At 44.3% G+C, this 7,448-nt stretch overlaps 1 protein-coding gene across 1 annotated transcript in view; it reads right to left on the minus strand.

Moving 5' to 3' along the window:
• CNOT6 (CCR4-NOT transcription complex subunit 6) overlaps positions 1-6,690 on the minus strand; it is a 76,964-nt gene extending 70,274 nt beyond the window's left edge. Inside the window, exon 1 of the mRNA XM_042932347.1 lies at positions 6,291-6,690. The gene's annotated coding sequence lies outside the window, so the exon portion shown is untranslated. The remainder of the gene's footprint in view (positions 1-6,290) is intronic.
• Positions 6,691-7,448: the final 758 nt, after the last annotated feature.

Raw genomic sequence — 7,448 nt, forward strand, 5'->3', positions numbered from 1 at the left:
TCTTACGGAAGAAAAAAAAATTGCCCCCCAAAAAGCTGAATGCAAGAAATATTTTTGACTTAACTTGAATAAATCTTCGTTTCTATTTGGTCTTAATTAGCAAGGACTCCTCTAATATCCTTTTTCATCTATCTCTCCACACCACCCCCACTCAAAATCTGCCTAGTTAAAAAAAATCTATATGGGACAGCTAGATGTATCCAGAGAATCACCTGTAATACTCCTTTTAGATACAAAGATCACTGTCTAATTTTTGTTTTGTTAGATCTCCATATGCTTACTTTGTAAGGTATATATGTGTAGCAAATAATTTTGAAAGAAAATGACTATGCCTTCTTTGCTACTATTCTACATTTAAAAGTACATCAAACATTTAACTCAACTGCAGACTGCTGAGCACAGGACAAATACAAATCTAGCAAGGGAATATGAAGAGTAAATTTTAGGCTTTCAGTAACTGAAGACTGAAAGTTCTAATATTATGATTTCACATCAGGTCCACCTCCAATGAGGAAATTTTTCCTTTGTTTTTTAAATCACATAAAAGTCCACAAAGAAAAAGCTTTATGTGATCCAATAAAAAGTTCATCATTTCAGCTAATATATCAGGGAAAAGTCTGAAATATAAATATATATAGAAATTTCCTAAGTTTTGGGCTTATGGAAAACATAAGGTAGGCAACAAATATAGGTGTTTACCTTCAGTCAACCCTGTCCTCTTCTTTATATTACCCCCTTTCCTTCTTTCCCACTCTAAACTTTTCCAAACAGCAGTCTATAACATTTTTCCATCTTAACCTCCCATTTGTCCCCAGCCTAACCTACAGTCTGACTTCCACCTCCCTGGTCCCAGAAAAATTTGCTCTGCTTATATTCACCTAACCGCCAAATCCTATTAAACTATTCTCAGAGCTCATCCTACCCTAAACCTGGCCGTCACTCGTCACTGAAAACTCCCTCTTGCTCGGCACTCCTACCTTTCTTGGCATCTGTAATTGTACTCTCTTATTCTCCTATCTCTTTAACCATTTTATTGCCGTTGTGTCCAAAATGTAATTTTTGGCTGTTCCTAAGGGTTCCCTTGGTCACCTCTTCTTCCTGTCCTATATTATCCTGTGTTTCATTAAGTAAGTTTCACACTTAAGTGTATGCATATTTTTATTCTGTTCAGCAGGAGCCATAATTCTCAACTGATTCTCAAATGGGGACTCTACCTCCCTAAAAAAAGGTAAAAAGCATTTGTTCATACACTCTTCCTGAGTGATCTCCAAACTTCCAATACTAACTATATACTAACCAAGTCTTTAAAATTCCCAACCATTCTCTGGTCCAGATACCTATTAAGACATAGTGCACCTAAATACCCAATGGGCATATGAAAGTCAGATGCAAAAGCAACCTATTCCACTTCCCTTTTCCAAATCTGCTCTTCTTCCTCTACTTCCCCCAAGTTAAATCATACCAAGTTACCCAAGCTAAAAACCTTCTGAGTGGTACTCAATTCCCTATTTTTATAACTCATTGCTTGTCTGTCCCTAATTCTGGTATCTTTCAAATTTATCCTATTCTTGTCCAGCTCCTATGCTGATATCCTTAGCCTCTCACAAGGACTTAAATGAACTCTGACCCCTTTCATCCACTGTCCGTATTTTTACTCTCCTGAAAAAAGTGTGTCACACACAATTGCCCCACTACTATCCACTCAACCTCTCAGTGGATCCTCAGGATATACAGACAGAAGTCCCAACACTTTAAGAAAGAGCCTTAGACTATTCACAAACTGTTTCTGGCCCCTCCTCCTATCCCTCCCATCCTTGCGTCCTATGTTTCACAGCCAAAGTCGTATGTAACTTGACTTTGCAAATATCATTCCTTCTCCATGAAAAGTCCTACTCAGCCTGGCAAGTGCCTATTCACCCTTAAAAACTCAGCTCAAAGACCTCGGAGATGACTCTATCAAGTTTCCCAAGCAGAATTAGTTGTTCCTTTCTTAGCACTTGCTTTGTATACTCCTTATTACTGTATAACCTGTGAGAGTTTTATTGGTCCATTTGTCTTTACACCCCACTATAAACCCCACTTGGGACAAAAGACCATAAGCCCCATAAGGATAGCAAGTCTATACATGGTGCCTAACATATGGGTGTTTGGGTATTTTTTGAACCGCGTTTCAGTACTATTTTAAAATGCTGTATTCAAGTATAATTAATTCTGCTTTATTGCTTGTTCTGAAATGTGAGTTTGTTCCAGTGTGATTGATATATTAGGGAATTTAAGCGTAACGCAAAATTCCCATTTGCATGCCATTTCTCATCTGCATCTACCGCACTAAACGAAGGTAGAAAACTGCACCCAGCCAAACTGAGCTGAGCAGAAATACACAAAACACACACATCTTAAACACCCACCCTCCAGACAGTTCTCCATGTGTGTGATACAAGACACACCCACCCACCCACCCACATCTGGTGTTACTAAACATTCCATTTGATTTCAGATAACCTGCCTGCTACCACTTCAAAGTAACAAACAGCAAACATTTTGATGCCCATTTCCACAAGCAAATGAGGTCTTTCTCAATGTAAAGTGCCACATTTACTGGAATATTTAGATACTCCTTAGCCATTTCACATGTGTAAAACTTTGCTACCATTCTCATCAGGTTCCTTTTTCAAAATAAGTCACTAAGTTTTTGAGTGTTGGACTCCAATCTCATTTTCCCCCACAAGGCCTGTAGTTTTTACTGCACAATCTTGCATACCATGGTAGCTTTTGGGAACCTGTATGTTGCTACACAGCAGAATAGACTACATAAATTAACAGCTAGCTGTATCATGAGCTCAGAGACTTTAATTTCAATGCTCCAATTGCAGTAAATTACTGGAGAGAAAACTCTGCCCTCCTACAAGTTTCACATACATATGGCCTATGTCCCAATAGACTATTAGGAGAGTTGCAATCTTTAAAAGTTGGTGCCTCCCACTTCTGGTGAGCAGAGAGTTGTTTTTTCCAGCTTAAGCTCTACAGTCTGCCTAAGCAGAACTCAAAAAACAAGTTCTCAGTGCCTGAATTTTCAAGTGTACCATTTTATGGGTTTCATTGTTTTGACTGCTTTTAACTTCTTCCAAAACATCCTGACATTTTGATTTTAAATTACCCAGCATTGTAAAGCAATTGGGCAAACCCTCAAGTCCACTATAAAAGGAACTACAGAACACAACAGACACTATATCCAAGTTAAAAAGATTCAGAATCATTAACTCCACAGTACCTAAAATGTGACTTTTTTTATATATAGGGCCTCCACTCAATCCTCCACACTGATGCCAAAGTGGTCTATAAATCACCTTGCTCCCATACTAAAAATATTTTGGTTCCTTCCTTTGTTACAGGATAAAGATATAAACCTCATTTTTAGTTGAGCAAGCATGGTCCTTCAAAATCTAGGCTGGACACACCTTTGCAGGCCACTCTTCCTGTTCCATTAACACCTCACCATTGGGTCTTAGCCCAACTTTTGGCACCTGAATGCACCCACCGTTCCCTTCTGTTTGAAATGACCCCTCTCCCCAGTTTGACAAACACCTATTCTGCTGTTATTTTCTGTAAACTGGCCCCACGCCTTCTGCGAATTTATTCTTTCTTCTATTCTCTCATAGCACTTCATGCGCCTATGATTACTAGAGACTACATGACAAAAACTAGGTAGTGTTCATTTTTGAACTCTCAGGGTCCAATACCGTGTCCAGCACGTTTTATTCCTTGACATCCAACTGAAGTTATCCAGAAAATATAAACTGATGACGGAGAGGTAAGGCCAGAGAAGGGTAAGGTTAAGGCAGCCTACACATGGGTCCTCATTCTGGATACAAACAACCTACTCCTTTTCATTACTTGTTCAAAAACCAAAATATGGTGCATTCCATTGTACTTTAACACGCCAGGCTCTGTGTACAGGAAGTTTACAGTTTAATTTATCAAGTATATCTTAATTTCACATGGTGTTTCCTTAATCACACTTGTTGTAAACTGGCTACCTTTGGAAAGTGAGTAGCAGGCAAGGTGAAAGCAAAAAAAAAAATAAGCCAAAAGTGGAAGCTGAGGATTTGAAAACTGAAATCGGAACCTTTTTCTACATAGCACTGAATTCCATTCACAACAAAAAAACGCAAATAAGTGCTGCAGGCCCACAAATCTAAGTCTTTTCTGCATTAAAATATATATCCTTACTGAACCTATTTGGACTTTTCCAAAATGATAAGCATTTTAAAAGCACAGCTTCCCAATGAGCAAGCATATAGGAAAGTTAGTGGTCCCTCACCCCTCATGGACCAAAGGCTACGGCTGTGAGTAATGTTGACCATTTATTCCAGTATGCCTTACATATATTATCCCTTTCCAGCGCACTACGATATGAAAAAGGTTTATGCTTCAGGGCACCTGCGTGGTTCAGTTGGTTAAGCATTCAACTCTTGGTTTCAGCTCAGGTCATGATCTCACGGTTAGTGAGTTCAAGCCCCATATCAGGTCCTGCACTGGCAGTGCCTAAGCATGGACCAAAATTCGTATTTATAAACCAGTACAGTAGGCAAATTCCTACAATGCCTTTATTTGCAGTCAGGACCAAGTTCTATAACCAACTTCATTCCTAGTCAAGAGAAAATAGTCTGAAATTTTCCAATAATTGTAGTTTTGATCTACCAAGATTTAAGAAACCTGAATACACCTACCACCAAAACAGGCATTCAAAAGGGCTTCTTCATCTACATCCCACTGATCAAGACACTTCTGAAACTATGCAAAAATCAACTTTCAGAGAGTGAATCTTCCTGAAAATGTCTGTCTTCTAGCCCATCCTTGTTTTCACTACTTCATTAAGTATCTTGTTCACCTGAGAACTGAACAGACACATCTATCCCAAATAACTTCTACCCATTAAAACACCTTCTGCCCTCCCCACCAATTACATCACTCTTTGATGTGCTTTCACACTCACACAAAACCTGGTCCTTTCCCTTTAAAAGTACCTTGGGCAAATCACTTTAACCTTTTTAGGTCTCAGTTTCCACATGTAGCTTTACAAATATTTTGTTTAAAGCAAGGTGACTGGGCCAGATCACTGGTCTAAAAATATTAAGCAATTTTAACTCTAAAAGTCATCCCATTCTGAAGACTGTCATAACCGCTCTGACAGCAATTACAAAAGTCTTCAAAACCTCTTGATCAATGACCATATCAACTCTTAGAGCCAACAACACTGTTTTGAAATAGTAAACCCTAGTGATTGTGAAAAAAAAAAAGTGTTAATAGATGCCATTTTATTTGCCACTTGTTCATATTCCCTCTTTTCCTCTCCAAAATTAAATTTCCAGACACAAGAATGCAAGAAATTCCGCACTAACACTAACAATACAATCCACCTAGAAAATGGTAAGTGCAGGAACTCAAATTCAAGCAGATTTAAACAATGTCAGCTTAACACAGTAATTCCAAGAAGATCAAGCAAGATGACTATTCACAATGTTGTCATCTGCAGTAACAGTTAAAGAAAAGGTTACAGGTGTTAGCAGACCCTCTGGAGAAGATGAGAAAGGAAAAAGAGTCAAAAAGTTTACAAAGACAATAACGATTGGTGTTTAAATATAAAAAGGAGGATGAGGTTCGGGGTTACTGGAGAAAACGGCTTCAAGTAATTAATTAGGGCTATCTCCGAGCTCTGAGCAATACTATAAATCTTCAAATCTGGTGCTAAGTGCCTCTTCAACCAGGTCATTGTCACACCTACCCCCTCCCCCCAAATCTGCGTTAAACTGAATTTTAAATACTTTTGGGGTAGAGGGTCAACAGTTGGTTTCCCGCGTTGCGGTAACTGCGAAGTTCCACACTCCACGGCGCACAATCCCACACAGCCACTCCGCCAAAGTTGCCACCCATCCTGGCCAAGAGTCCCCAACACCCACCCGCCTCCTCGGGATGACCAGAGTCGGGGTCCCAAGGCCCGGGCGCCGCTCCCCCGCGCCCTGAGCCCCCCAGTCCCCGCCGTCAATCAACGCCCCCCGCCCCCGGGCTGGGCGCGGGGGCGCGGCCTGGGACCCAGCCCGATCGGAGAAAGGCTTTCCCCCCTAAACAGCCGCCAGCTCAGCCAAGCTACGGGCTCGCTACCCACAAAACTCAAGTTGCCCGCGCTAAGACCCCGCGCGCTTCGGTCTCGGGGGCACGACCGAGCGGGGGCCGTGCGCGACCAGTGCGGGCAGCAGAGCCCGGCCAGGCCTCGGGTCCGTCTCCCTCACCTCTCGGGGTGCGCCGCCTTCCTCCGCCGCTGCCGCCGCCTCCTCCCTGTGAGTGCAGCGGGGTCTGACCTGTGGAACCACCATACCAGTCCCGCCCGCTGCTGCAGCGCCGCCGCCGCCGCTCCTCCGCCGCCTCAGCCGCCGCTCTTTGTTCCCCCTCCGAGCGCCACCGCGTCAGCCGCCCGCCTCAGGCGCCCCGACGGGCCGCCACTATGCCCTCCCGCCCTCTCGGCCCCCGGCCTCGCCCTCCTCGCTGCGCCCACTGCCGCCTTCGCCTCCGCGCCGCCGACGCCGCCGCCACCGACGCCGCCGCCTCCTCCTTCGCGCCCCCCTCGTTTTCATTGAAAGCAAACAAGCATCATGGCGGCGGCCGCCGTCCCCCAGCCAGCGAGCACCCCGACCGCCGCCGCCGCTCCAACATCCCGGCCGCCCATTGGCCGCCGCCGCCGGGCGCGACCATTCGGTGTCCGACGGGGTGGGTCGCTCCCCTCTCGTAGTTTCCCAAGCCCCGCCTTCTCACCCCCCCGCGCTGGACAGCGGTGCGCCTGTCCGGCGCGCTCCTAGGCCAGCCCTCCCGCTGCTCTTCCCGCTCTGTTCCGCTCCTTTCCTGCTCGGTCCCTACTCTCTCCTCTCCTTAACGGTCCTCCGTTTTTCCATCTACCCTCCCCACGCCCCCTTTTTTTGTGTGTGTCTCAGGCTGTTCACTTTTGTCTCCTCTCTTCCCTCGTTTTCCTCGATCTCTTTCCCCTTCGTTCTCCTGTCAATCACGTGAAGACAGGGACCAGCTCTCAGACTTTTGACTTTAGCCAGTGCCTTGATCTGATTAAAGACGAGACATTAAATCGTGAACAGTCTCACGATTCCTCTTGCCTCACATATGCAGAAAAAAATTAATGGCCCGTTTCGGCCCATTAATGGTCGTTCAGTCCAGCAAGTTAAGGGACAGTTCTGGTGGTGGGATCCCAGCCGGAGTAACTGTCCGAGGCTGCCTTCAAAAATCCAGATATTCTGTTCAGGTGATGATTGAAGATGAGCAGGAAAAGGACTGGGCTAATTGATGATGCTTGCATCAGTGCACGTCGGTTAACTGGCGGTTGGAGCCCCTGTGTTGGAGCCAGGACGTAGAGATGAAACACCCCACCCTGCCCTGAGTAAGCT

The sequence above is a fragment of the Panthera leo genome, chromosome A1 (assembly GCF_018350215.1).
Source record: "Panthera leo isolate Ple1 chromosome A1, P.leo_Ple1_pat1.1, whole genome shotgun sequence".
Lineage (NCBI taxonomy): Eukaryota > Metazoa > Chordata > Mammalia > Carnivora > Felidae > Panthera > Panthera leo.